General features: G+C 42.9%; 6 non-coding genes across 6 annotated transcripts; all 6 read right to left on the bottom strand.

The window, feature by feature from the left end:
- Window positions 1–219: 219 nt before the first annotated feature.
- Trnar-ucu (transfer RNA arginine (anticodon UCU)) lies at window positions 220–292 on the bottom strand. The gene has a single exon. It is a non-coding gene; the product is annotated as a tRNA-Arg (tRNA).
- A 1,220-nt stretch (window positions 293–1,512) lies between these two features.
- Window positions 1,513–1,585, bottom strand: Trnar-ucu (transfer RNA arginine (anticodon UCU)). The gene has a single exon. It is a non-coding gene; the product is annotated as a tRNA-Arg (tRNA).
- A 1,220-nt stretch (window positions 1,586–2,805) lies between these two features.
- Window positions 2,806–2,878, bottom strand: Trnar-ucu (transfer RNA arginine (anticodon UCU)). Its single transcript has one exon. It is a non-coding gene; the product is annotated as a tRNA-Arg (tRNA).
- A 1,220-nt stretch (window positions 2,879–4,098) lies between these two features.
- Window positions 4,099–4,171, bottom strand: Trnar-ucu (transfer RNA arginine (anticodon UCU)). Its single transcript has one exon. It is a non-coding gene; the product is annotated as a tRNA-Arg (tRNA).
- Window positions 4,172–5,391: 1,220 nt separating this feature from the next.
- Window positions 5,392–5,464, bottom strand: Trnar-ucu (transfer RNA arginine (anticodon UCU)). Its single transcript has one exon. It is a non-coding gene; the product is annotated as a tRNA-Arg (tRNA).
- A 1,220-nt stretch (window positions 5,465–6,684) lies between these two features.
- On the bottom strand, window positions 6,685–6,757 carry Trnar-ucu (transfer RNA arginine (anticodon UCU)). The gene has a single exon. It is a non-coding gene; the product is annotated as a tRNA-Arg (tRNA).
- Between the last annotated feature and the right edge of the window lie 5,959 nt (window positions 6,758–12,716).

Raw genomic sequence — 12,716 nt, 5'->3', positions numbered from 1 at the left:
GTATTGAAAGAAAATTCCCGTGAACAGGGGCGTGAAGATATGGTTCCGCTTTTACACATAGCAGCGTCATGGATCTACGAGAATTTTGCTTGTATGTGTAAGGTTAACATATTTAAGCATAGAACTGAAGTCACAACAATTTTCACCTTTTGAAGACGCTTGTGGTTACCCATATGTCAATTCCCATCTCGTGATTGGCACACATTTTTAAAAATTGCCCGTCCCTTGTGGGGATCGAACCCACGACCTTTGGATTAGAAGTCCAACGCGCTATCCTCTGCGCCAAAGGGACGCTGTGCAAGTGACGGTCTCAGATGTAAGAGATTCTGCAAGACATGACCCGTGCTACATGTCTCGCGTTACTTTTCTGATAGGCTTACTTTCATATTTCTCTGAAGCAATTACATCAAAGACTCATTATTTATGTAACAGACACGATACATCGCTCCGAATCGCTCTGTTTACCATGGCTCTACTGATTGAAACACCTGCGTATTGACAGAGTTGCTCTGTACAATCGTAGTAACACAGTCCTGCTATTAGATTCGCTCACGTGCGCTGCTTACAGATAAATGGGAATTGCGCTCTTTAGAACAGCATCCACTCACAAAGTGGTAAACGACACACTGGGAACACTGTACGATTAGTCACATTTTTTGACTTTGGTTGACTGCTGTGTCACAGCCGGTCCCCATCATATGTATACACTCCAACGGACGTGTGTGCCCTGTTAGCACATTTACCAGGAACGTTAGCTGCATCACCTCCCTGGCAATTCCATGCCGTGCTCGAAGCGTCAGCCATTGCTTGGTGACAGTGTGCTTCGATGAGAAGTGGACAGATGATGCATCTCTCTCGCCGTCAGTTATAGGCGGGAATCATACTTAATGTAGTTTTCTGCAAGCGTCAGCGGAGCGTCAGACATCTGTGTCTGGTCTTCTCCCTTCATGCATCCACCAAGTCCACTCCTGGCAGTCTCCAGTAAAAGCCCCCTGTGCTGAAGCGAAAATTGCCGCCGTTTCTATAGATACAGAGTGCCATTGCTTACTGGGAACAGTTAAGGAACCATAGTACAATATCTTGTTGTGAAACTGTCTACTTTTCTCACTTGTGGCCGAGAAAACTGAAACCCTCTCACCTTGGGCTGGAAGAATTAAAGATCATGACTGGGATTACATACATTGACTCGTGAAGTAATACAAAATTATTTCACTCTTCACTGTATTTGTTTCTGTACAAAATGTGCGTTCTATTGCTATATTTCTATCTGTAGGTAAAAATTGGGTATTGAAAGAAAATTCCCGTGAACAGGGGCGTGAAGATATGGTTCCGCTTTTACAGCATTTACACATAGCAGCGTCATGGATCTACGAGAATTTTGCTTGTATGTGTAAGGTTAACATATTTAAGCATAGAACTGAAGTCACAACAATTTTCACCTTTTGAAGACGCTTGTGGTTACCCATATGTCAATTCCCATCTCGTGATTGGCACACATTTTTAAAAATTGCCCGTCCCTTGTGGGGATCGAACCCACGACCTTTGGATTAGAAGTCCAACGCGCTATCCTCTGCGCCAAAGGGACGCTGTGCAAGTGACGGTCTCAGATGTAAGAGATTCTGCAAGACATGACCCGTGCTACATGTCTCGCGTTACTTTTCTGATAGGCTTACTTTCATATTTCTCTGAAGCAATTACATCAAAGACTCATTATTTATGTAACAGACACGATACATCGCTCCGAATCGCTCTGTTTACCATGGCTCTACTGATTGAAACACCTGCGTATTGACAGAGTTGCTCTGTACAATCGTAGTAACACAGTCCTGCTATTAGATTCGCTCACGTGCGCTGCTTACAGATAAATGGGAATTGCGCTCTTTAGAACAGCATCCACTCACAAAGTGGTAAACGACACACTGGGAACACTGTACGATTAGTCACATTTTTTGACTTTGGTTGACTGCTGTGTCACAGCCGGTCCCCATCATATGTATACACTCCAACGGACGTGTGTGCCCTGTTAGCACATTTACCAGGAACGTTAGCTGCATCACCTCCCTGGCAATTCCATGCCGTGCTCGAAGCGTCAGCCATTGCTTGGTGACAGTGTGCTTCGATGAGAAGTGGACAGATGATGCATCTCTCTCGCCGTCAGTTATAGGCGGGAATCATACTTAATGTAGTTTTCTGCAAGCGTCAGCGGAGCGTCAGACATCTGTGTCTGGTCTTCTCCCTTCATGCATCCACCAAGTCCACTCCTGGCAGTCTCCAGTAAAAGCCCCCTGTGCTGAAGCGAAAATTGCCGCCGTTTCTATAGATACAGAGTGCCATTGCTTACTGGGAACAGTTAAGGAACCATAGTACAATATCTTGTTGTGAAACTGTCTACTTTTCTCACTTGTGGCCGAGAAAACTGAAACCCTCTCACCTTGGGCTGGAAGAATTAAAGATCATGACTGGGATTACATACATTGACTCGTGAAGTAATACAAAATTATTTCACTCTTCACTGTATTTGTTTCTGTACAAAATGTGCGTTCTATTGCTATATTTCTATCTGTAGGTAAAAATTGGGTATTGAAAGAAAATTCCCGTGAACAGGGGCGTGAAGATATGGTTCCGCTTTTACAGCATTTACACATAGCAGCGTCATGGATCTACGAGAATTTTGCTTGTATGTGTAAGGTTAACATATTTAAGCATAGAACTGAAGTCACAACAATTTTCACCTTTTGAAGACGCTTGTGGTTACCCATATGTCAATTCCCATCTCGTGATTGGCACACATTTTTAAAAATTGCCCGTCCCTTGTGGGGATCGAACCCACGACCTTTGGATTAGAAGTCCAACGCGCTATCCTCTGCGCCAAAGGGACGCTGTGCAAGTGACGGTCTCAGATGTAAGAGATTCTGCAAGACATGACCCGTGCTACATGTCTCGCGTTACTTTTCTGATAGGCTTACTTTCATATTTCTCTGAAGCAATTACATCAAAGACTCATTATTTATGTAACAGACACGATACATCGCTCCGAATCGCTCTGTTTACCATGGCTCTACTGATTGAAACACCTGCGTATTGACAGAGTTGCTCTGTACAATCGTAGTAACACAGTCCTGCTATTAGATTCGCTCACGTGCGCTGCTTACAGATAAATGGGAATTGCGCTCTTTAGAACAGCATCCACTCACAAAGTGGTAAACGACACACTGGGAACACTGTACGATTAGTCACATTTTTTGACTTTGGTTGACTGCTGTGTCACAGCCGGTCCCCATCATATGTATACACTCCAACGGACGTGTGTGCCCTGTTAGCACATTTACCAGGAACGTTAGCTGCATCACCTCCCTGGCAATTCCATGCCGTGCTCGAAGCGTCAGCCATTGCTTGGTGACAGTGTGCTTCGATGAGAAGTGGACAGATGATGCATCTCTCTCGCCGTCAGTTATAGGCGGGAATCATACTTAATGTAGTTTTCTGCAAGCGTCAGCGGAGCGTCAGACATCTGTGTCTGGTCTTCTCCCTTCATGCATCCACCAAGTCCACTCCTGGCAGTCTCCAGTAAAAGCCCCCTGTGCTGAAGCGAAAATTGCCGCCGTTTCTATAGATACAGAGTGCCATTGCTTACTGGGAACAGTTAAGGAACCATAGTACAATATCTTGTTGTGAAACTGTCTACTTTTCTCACTTGTGGCCGAGAAAACTGAAACCCTCTCACCTTGGGCTGGAAGAATTAAAGATCATGACTGGGATTACATACATTGACTCGTGAAGTAATACAAAATTATTTCACTCTTCACTGTATTTGTTTCTGTACAAAATGTGCGTTCTATTGCTATATTTCTATCTGTAGGTAAAAATTGGGTATTGAAAGAAAATTCCCGTGAACAGGGGCGTGAAGATATGGTTCCGCTTTTACAGCATTTACACATAGCAGCGTCATGGATCTACGAGAATTTTGCTTGTATGTGTAAGGTTAACATATTTAAGCATAGAACTGAAGTCACAACAATTTTCACCTTTTGAAGACGCTTGTGGTTACCCATATGTCAATTCCCATCTCGTGATTGGCACACATTTTTAAAAATTGCCCGTCCCTTGTGGGGATCGAACCCACGACCTTTGGATTAGAAGTCCAACGCGCTATCCTCTGCGCCAAAGGGACGCTGTGCAAGTGACGGTCTCAGATGTAAGAGATTCTGCAAGACATGACCCGTGCTACATGTCTCGCGTTACTTTTCTGATAGGCTTACTTTCATATTTCTCTGAAGCAATTACATCAAAGACTCATTATTTATGTAACAGACACGATACATCGCTCCGAATCGCTCTGTTTACCATGGCTCTACTGATTGAAACACCTGCGTATTGACAGAGTTGCTCTGTACAATCGTAGTAACACAGTCCTGCTATTAGATTCGCTCACGTGCGCTGCTTACAGATAAATGGGAATTGCGCTCTTTAGAACAGCATCCACTCACAAAGTGGTAAACGACACACTGGGAACACTGTACGATTAGTCACATTTTTTGACTTTGGTTGACTGCTGTGTCACAGCCGGTCCCCATCATATGTATACACTCCAACGGACGTGTGTGCCCTGTTAGCACATTTACCAGGAACGTTAGCTGCATCACCTCCCTGGCAATTCCATGCCGTGCTCGAAGCGTCAGCCATTGCTTGGTGACAGTGTGCTTCGATGAGAAGTGGACAGATGATGCATCTCTCTCGCCGTCAGTTATAGGCGGGAATCATACTTAATGTAGTTTTCTGCAAGCGTCAGCGGAGCGTCAGACATCTGTGTCTGGTCTTCTCCCTTCATGCATCCACCAAGTCCACTCCTGGCAGTCTCCAGTAAAAGCCCCCTGTGCTGAAGCGAAAATTGCCGCCGTTTCTATAGATACAGAGTGCCATTGCTTACTGGGAACAGTTAAGGAACCATAGTACAATATCTTGTTGTGAAACTGTCTACTTTTCTCACTTGTGGCCGAGAAAACTGAAACCCTCTCACCTTGGGCTGGAAGAATTAAAGATCATGACTGGGATTACATACATTGACTCGTGAAGTAATACAAAATTATTTCACTCTTCACTGTATTTGTTTCTGTACAAAATGTGCGTTCTATTGCTATATTTCTATCTGTAGGTAAAAATTGGGTATTGAAAGAAAATTCCCGTGAACAGGGGCGTGAAGATATGGTTCCGCTTTTACAGCATTTACACATAGCAGCGTCATGGATCTACGAGAATTTTGCTTGTATGTGTAAGGTTAACATATTTAAGCATAGAACTGAAGTCACAACAATTTTCACCTTTTGAAGACGCTTGTGGTTACCCATATGTCAATTCCCATCTCGTGATTGGCACACATTTTTAAAAATTGCCCGTCCCTTGTGGGGATCGAACCCACGACCTTTGGATTAGAAGTCCAACGCGCTATCCTCTGCGCCAAAGGGACGCTGTGCAAGTGACGGTCTCAGATGTAAGAGATTCTGCAAGACATGACCCGTGCTACATGTCTCGCGTTACTTTTCTGATAGGCTTACTTTCATATTTCTCTGAAGCAATTACATCAAAGACTCATTATTTATGTAACAGACACGATACATCGCTCCGAATCGCTCTGTTTACCATGGCTCTACTGATTGAAACACCTGCGTATTGACAGAGTTGCTCTGTACAATCGTAGTAACACAGTCCTGCTATTAGATTCGCTCACGTGCGCTGCTTACAGATAAATGGGAATTGCGCTCTTTAGAACAGCATCCACTCACAAAGTGGTAAACGACACACTGGGAACACTGTACGATTAGTCACATTTTTTGACTTTGGTTGACTGCTGTGTCACAGCCGGTCCCCATCATATGTATACACTCCAACGGACGTGTGTGCCCTGTTAGCACATTTACCAGGAACGTTAGCTGCATCACCTCCCTGGCAATTCCATGCCGTGCTCGAAGCGTCAGCCATTGCTTGGTGACAGTGTGCTTCGATGAGAAGTGGACAGATGATGCATCTCTCTCGCCGTCAGTTATAGGCGGGAATCATACTTAATGTAGTTTTCTGCAAGCGTCAGCGGAGCGTCAGACATCTGTGTCTGGTCTTCTCCCTTCATGCATCCACCAAGTCCACTCCTGGCAGTCTCCAGTAAAAGCCCCCTGTGCTGAAGCGAAAATTGCCGCCGTTTCTATAGATACAGAGTGCCATTGCTTACTGGGAACAGTTAAGGAACCATAGTACAATATCTTGTTGTGAAACTGTCTACTTTTCTCACTTGTGGCCGAGAAAACTGAAACCCTCTCACCTTGGGCTGGAAGAATTAAAGATCATGACTGGGATTACATACATTGACTCGTGAAGTAATACAAAATTATTTCACTCTTCACTGTATTTGTTTCTGTACAAAATGTGCGTTCTATTGCTATATTTCTATCTGTAGGTAAAAATTGGGTATTGAAAGAAAATTCCCGTGAACAGGGGCGTGAAGATATGGTTCCGCTTTTACAGCATTTACACATAGCAGCGTCATGGATCTACGAGAATTTTGCTTGTATGTGTAAGGTTAACATATTTAAGCATAGAACTGAAGTCACAACAATTTTCACCTTTTGAAGACGCTTGTGGTTACCCATATGTCAATTCCCATCTCGTGATTGGCACACATTTTTAAAAATTGCCCGTCCCTTGTGGGGATCGAACCCACGACCTTTGGATTAGAAGTCCAACGCGCTATCCTCTGCGCCAAAGGGACGCTGTGCAAGTGACGGTCTCAGATGTAAGAGATTCTGCAAGACATGACCCGTGCTACATGTCTCGCGTTACTTTTCTGATAGGCTTACTTTCATATTTCTCTGAAGCAATTACATCAAAGACTCATTATTTATGTAACAGACACGATACATCGCTCCGAATCGCTCTGTTTACCATGGCTCTACTGATTGAAACACCTGCGTATTGACAGAGTTGCTCTGTACAATCGTAGTAACACAGTCCTGCTATTAGATTCGCTCACGTGCGCTGCTTACAGATAAATGGGAATTGCGCTCTTTAGAACAGCATCCACTCACAAAGTGGTAAACGACACACTGGGAACACTGTACGATTAGTCACATTTTTTGACTTTGGTTGACTGCTGTGTCACAGCCGGTCCCCATCATATGTATACACTCCAACGGACGTGTGTGCCCTGTTAGCACATTTACCAGGAACGTTAGCTGCATCACCTCCCTGGCAATTCCATGCCGTGCTCGAAGCGTCAGCCATTGCTTGGTGACAGTGTGCTTCGATGAGAAGTGGACAGATGATGCATCTCTCTCGCCGTCAGTTATAGGCGGGAATCATACTTAATGTAGTTTTCTGCAAGCGTCAGCGGAGCGTCAGTCGAGCTAAGTCGGGACAAGTCGCATAAGTGGAGCACCGAGTCTGCTAACCCCGATGGCGCGAGTCGAATCTCGGCGTCCCACTTGTGAACGAACGCTATCAGCTGGCTTCATGCTCCGAAATTTCAGTGAAAGGCTTATATTGCAATGCTGAGACGAAAAGTTTTGCCATTTCGAGAGAAAAAGTTTGCCATTGCTTAACGTAAACATTTGCAAAACCATAATAAAATATGTGGTTGTGAAAATGTCTGCTTTTATGTCACAATGGTCGTGAGAAAAGCGTAACTCTCTGTTCATGGACTGAAAGGGTTTAAAGCTAAGGACTGGGGTTACATAAATTGATTCCTGAAGTAATTTAAAATTATTTCATTATTCGTCGGATTGATTTCTTTCCAGAATCTGGGTTCTATTGCTATATTTATTACTGTAGGTCAAAACCGGATACTATAAGGTAATTTCCTGGAACAGGTACGTGAAAAGATGGTACAGTTTTTACATCATGTACATATAACAGCGTCATTGATAACTGGATTGCGAGAAATTTACTTACGTGTGTAAGGTAAACATAGTTCAGCAGGGAACTGATGTCACAATAACTTTAGCGTTTTGGTGGCGCTAGTTTCTCTCTTCTATTTCTTTCGTAATTGGGAATTTGTGATTTGTGTGCAGTTGTGCTCGCAAATAACGCAGCCTTAGTATTCGCCGACGATGCCTCAAGGCGTTTAAGGTGTTGCATACGCGTTCATCTGAAGGTGAGAGCATTTACATTGATGCTAGAGTGAATGGGAAGTTATTTCCGTTTCAGGAACAGTTTTGAAAGGTGTTTCATTGCCTGTCTCCATATTTTTAAAATTATTTTAAGCGCTTTGATGAACTGTTTTGCATGGTGTGCTTAATGGTCCGTTTTCACACATTCCATTTCTATGTAGACCTTTAAATCTGTAAGACCGTCTCCACTGTGATTATGGGAAATGTAACCAGTATAGTGCCCTGTTAACCACATAACAGCATTATTTTTCGATTTTGGGTAGTACGTTTCATCTGACTGTACAGTTTTTTTCTGTGTCGACCATATCTGCAGAGGTTCTAGAAGGGGACTCTATATTTTGTCTAATACAAATCCAAGGGTGGACACGATCTCCCCATGTAATCCTGTGCGGAAAAGTGTCGACGAGGTGATAACGAAGGCAAATGCCTGTTTAACACGGTCCGGTTGAATGAAGTCTTTAATTTGTGCTGAAAATGGTTTTAACCGCCTTGTACAGTGCTGATGTAGTCTTGGATGAATGGCACTGCAGTTAATATTATTCCAGAGTGCACACCAATTGACGCCAGTGTATTTTAATCCAATTTTGTTCCGTCCTTCATGTATTTTGATATATGCTAAAATATCCTTTGTATTTAATTCGTGTGTCGGTTTAGTTTATTTCTCAGATACCTTCTTTCAGTGTAATACACCCACATATGTTTTAATTGAAAGCTTGTATTTTGCACATTTATTAGTGAATCTGTACTTCCTGGCTTAACTGCGTTGAATAATTTCGCTCTAAGACTCTCAGGGTGACTGTGTATAAAAGTGGACATAGCTTTCACATACAGCAAAGTTGCCTTACTTTTGATGTCAATGAACAGTAGTTCCCGTGAGTGTGGCCTAAATGTTAATGCCGTGCTCCCTGAATGTTGTGAGTTACCTTCCGCAAATTTTTGGCTGTCATCTGTAAAGGGAGGGCAGTCAGCACCATTCCAAGAGCCTTGTGTTCCGTAACTTTTTGAGTCCATTGGAGTATAATGTATAGCAGTCCTCTTATATTTAAAATTTTGCTTTTAGTTTTATTGATCCTTGACCCTGATGCTGAAAGTATTTATTTAGTTCTGCCTCTGGACTCCATATTTCGGACTATTATCCATACGTCATTCGTGTAGGCGCCACCCACGGAGTTCGTCCCCGACACTGCAATGCCTGTCAGTTTGTGTTGCAGTTGTCTTAAAAAGGCTCCACAGAGATGACAAAAAGTAGCATCGACTAGGGACTGTCTTGAGACACCCCTCTTTCAATTTCTATCTGTGTTGTTAGTTGGCCGTTGACAGAAACTTTAGCAGACATTTTTGTGGTAACGTTTCTGATGATATCTGTATTTCCTGACAAGAATCCCATTCTTCTCATTGTTTCGAGGAGGTACTTTTGGTCGACCTGATGTATAAAAATCGACAAAAATGAGACCTCAGTTAATATTGCTGCAACGTTAAGGCCGAAGATTGTTTATTTTCCTACATCCTCTGTTTTCTGTGATCAGTACAATTTTACATTCTTTGAATTCTGTGGGTATACGTTGTCCCTGCAACACTTCGTTCTCAATTTGAGTTATCTTGTCTTCTATCAAACCCCAGTATCGTTTGTAAAACTCGATAGGAAGACCGTAGGGAGCAGGTGATCTTTTTTCTGTGAGAGAATCGCGGATGTTGTCTAATACTTCTTTGTAAGAAAAAATGGAATAGGGTTGTTCATTGTCTTCTCTATTTATTTTAGAGGTCATCGTGCCAAGCAATTCATCATAATGTTCTTCGTGCGTTTTACCTGATTCATACTTGTCGTTATAATCCCTGAATATTTCTCGAATTTCTATCGTAATGTGTGGTGAGAGTGGTACCGTCTACCAGTTTAAGTTCCTCCATGAAAGTCCTTCTTCGGTTTCTACTGTGTTTAATTACCTTGTGTAAAGACGCTGATTCGTCCTCACTGACCGAGTTTGCTTTTTATTTTATTTTGAGTCCTTCCAGTTCTGGTTCCTTCATTTTTATTAGCTTGGCCTTGATCTTCTAATCTCCTGTATAATTCTATCTACTTGATCAAATAACCCTCTTCAAACACTGCAATAAAATTCCGTTGACCTTCTGACTTCCTCATTTCGCTCTATACTAAAATATTTCATTATTTTGCATAATTTCAGCATCATCCTGAGAGTCCACCATTCTAAAACACTGTGATAGTTCGTAAGAGAGCGCAGACACAGTTCCCACGCACGAGTGAGTGCATCTTCTAATTCCTTCTCCGCTAAGACAGCAACGTTCATACAATACTGCCTCCAAAACCAACGAGTTGTCTGTCGGTCTAAATTGTTACAAGCAGTGATGCGGCTGTGATCGGAAAAGCTTGCTGGAATTATGTCTACGTTTAAGAGTTGTGTCTCTAGGTTCTCTAACACACAGATTCTATCGATTATACTGGAGGAATTGCTGCATTCTTAGGTGTGTCTGATGAGTGTCGGTCACTTCACTTTCGTAGCATATGTGAGCGTCAGTGCTTTAACAAGACGAGTCAGTTCATGTGAGGAATTAAAGTTGGGGGCCTGGTGTTTGGGACTCGACAAACAATTTAAACCGCCTCCTATTATCAGTTTTTAGCGTCTTTCCTAAGTAAATAAATTATGTCTTCCTTAAAGAAATGTGGATCTGTTAGAATTATGCGAATTTCGATCTGCATACAGGTTAATGATAGTGTCATCCACCAGGGTTACTTCTATGCCGCGTCCAGATTCCAAGATTTCTACGACAGTAACGGGAATACCAGCCCGTACTAAAATGTCGTGTTTGCTCAAATTTCAGCTGCAAAATTAATTATTGTGACGTAACCAGGTACGGCAAAGTTCGACATTGTCACCTCTTATAAGAGGTGCAGAATTGTTTTAGAGCTGCGGTTTTCACGCCAGAACGAATCTTATTTATGTATAATGAAGTTATCGTATAAGCCTGTAACATGGCTTGAGACAACATATGGACATAATATGATAACACAGGGAATTAGTTTTAGACATTCTGCTGCAGGCAGAAAAACCCAACTGAACCGTGCTGTAAGTTAATGTCAACATCACTTTCGTACAAACTGTCTGTTGTTAGTGAGGAACCCAGAGATTTATCGGATTCGTCTGTCTGACTGATGGGTTCGACAACATGTTTTACATAGTTGCCATCGGAATTGTGAACAGAGTTGGTTCTTTCCATAGTTTTCTGTAAAGTAATCTCTTGTTTGGAAGTCTTCGTTTTCGCTTGACTTCTCGGGTGGGGGAGGGAGGAGGGTTAAGGTTCGGTTAATGGTTCATTCGGCAAAGCTGAGAATCACTTTGCGTTACTTGAGCTTTCAAATCTGCATTCTGTTGCAATGAAATCGATTCGACAGAAGTGGTGTCTGACGATTCTGTGCGATTTCCAGGTGCCTCCTGTTGTTTAGGAGGTGCCGCTGCATATTCACCGTTTGGGTAATGTTTGATAATGGCTTCCTCAGTCCCGCTGTTATCGAACTCTGTTTCTCCTATCGCAGTAATGGATTCAACGGTCGATATTTCAGGACCGAAGTTGTCACCAGATTGTGGAACTGAGACAGCAACACTTGCTATCAGTCGACTGCGCTCATCCTGTGGCTATGGTTGTTTCCATTTCCTCTAGTTGCCGAGGAGCTTCATGGGCTAGACTTTCCAAGCAGACAATGGGTGCTGCAAGGATTCAGATTCGTTTTCTTTTTTTAGGTGCACGGTCTCTGTTAGGGCTTCACCGGTATCTGCGGGGCTAGCACCGGAAACAATGTGATAGGTCTGTTCCGTCATTACAACATCACGTAACGTGAGCTTGCGACTTTGCTGCAAATTGTTTTTTAAAAACAAACAGGCGACGTGGACAACCCTGCCTGAAATGACCACTTTAGTTACAGACATGGCACGTTAAAACCTGACCAGAATAAGGTATCTTAGCTTTATAACCACATACCATTAGATGAGACGCAACGTTCATCTTACCTGCATATCAACAGCTCTAACTCTGCTATAACACTGCAGCCTGCGCTGGCTGGACCACACTTCATTAGAGATACTTCTGACGTCACCATATTTCGACAAGACATCCTTGAGGAACCAGTTTTCAACACACGGAAACTCTTATATTCAACGCCAGCATTAGACATTGTAACTATACTTACAGCCCCGTCACGGTGAAGGAACTCGATTCGTCCTCCAAACTTCATCAGGAGACGCTCCATGACAATAAGATTCAGAAGCTTTGCATAGAACAGTACTGTTTCAAGTCATAATAAGCTGTATGAAATTTGTCAGCCCTTATACCAACAACATACACAATCCAGTTATGAACCTCGAGGGAATTCGGTTGTACAGACCTAATCGACTTGTCGAATTCAAGTTTCAGTGCAATTTTCTTGGGAACGTGCGAGACATTTCGCAATTTACCTACCGGGGTACATCGCCTACGAAGACAAAAGCATTCATCCACTAGCAATGGTGCCGTCGTAGAGTTTCATTTCGTCAATGAAACCCCTCCTTCCATTCT

Source organism: Schistocerca cancellata, chromosome 1, assembly GCF_023864275.1.
Source record: "Schistocerca cancellata isolate TAMUIC-IGC-003103 chromosome 1, iqSchCanc2.1, whole genome shotgun sequence".
Classification (NCBI taxonomy): Eukaryota; Metazoa; Arthropoda; class Insecta; order Orthoptera; family Acrididae; genus Schistocerca; species Schistocerca cancellata.
This window is presented reverse-complemented; position numbering and strand designations above follow the sequence as displayed.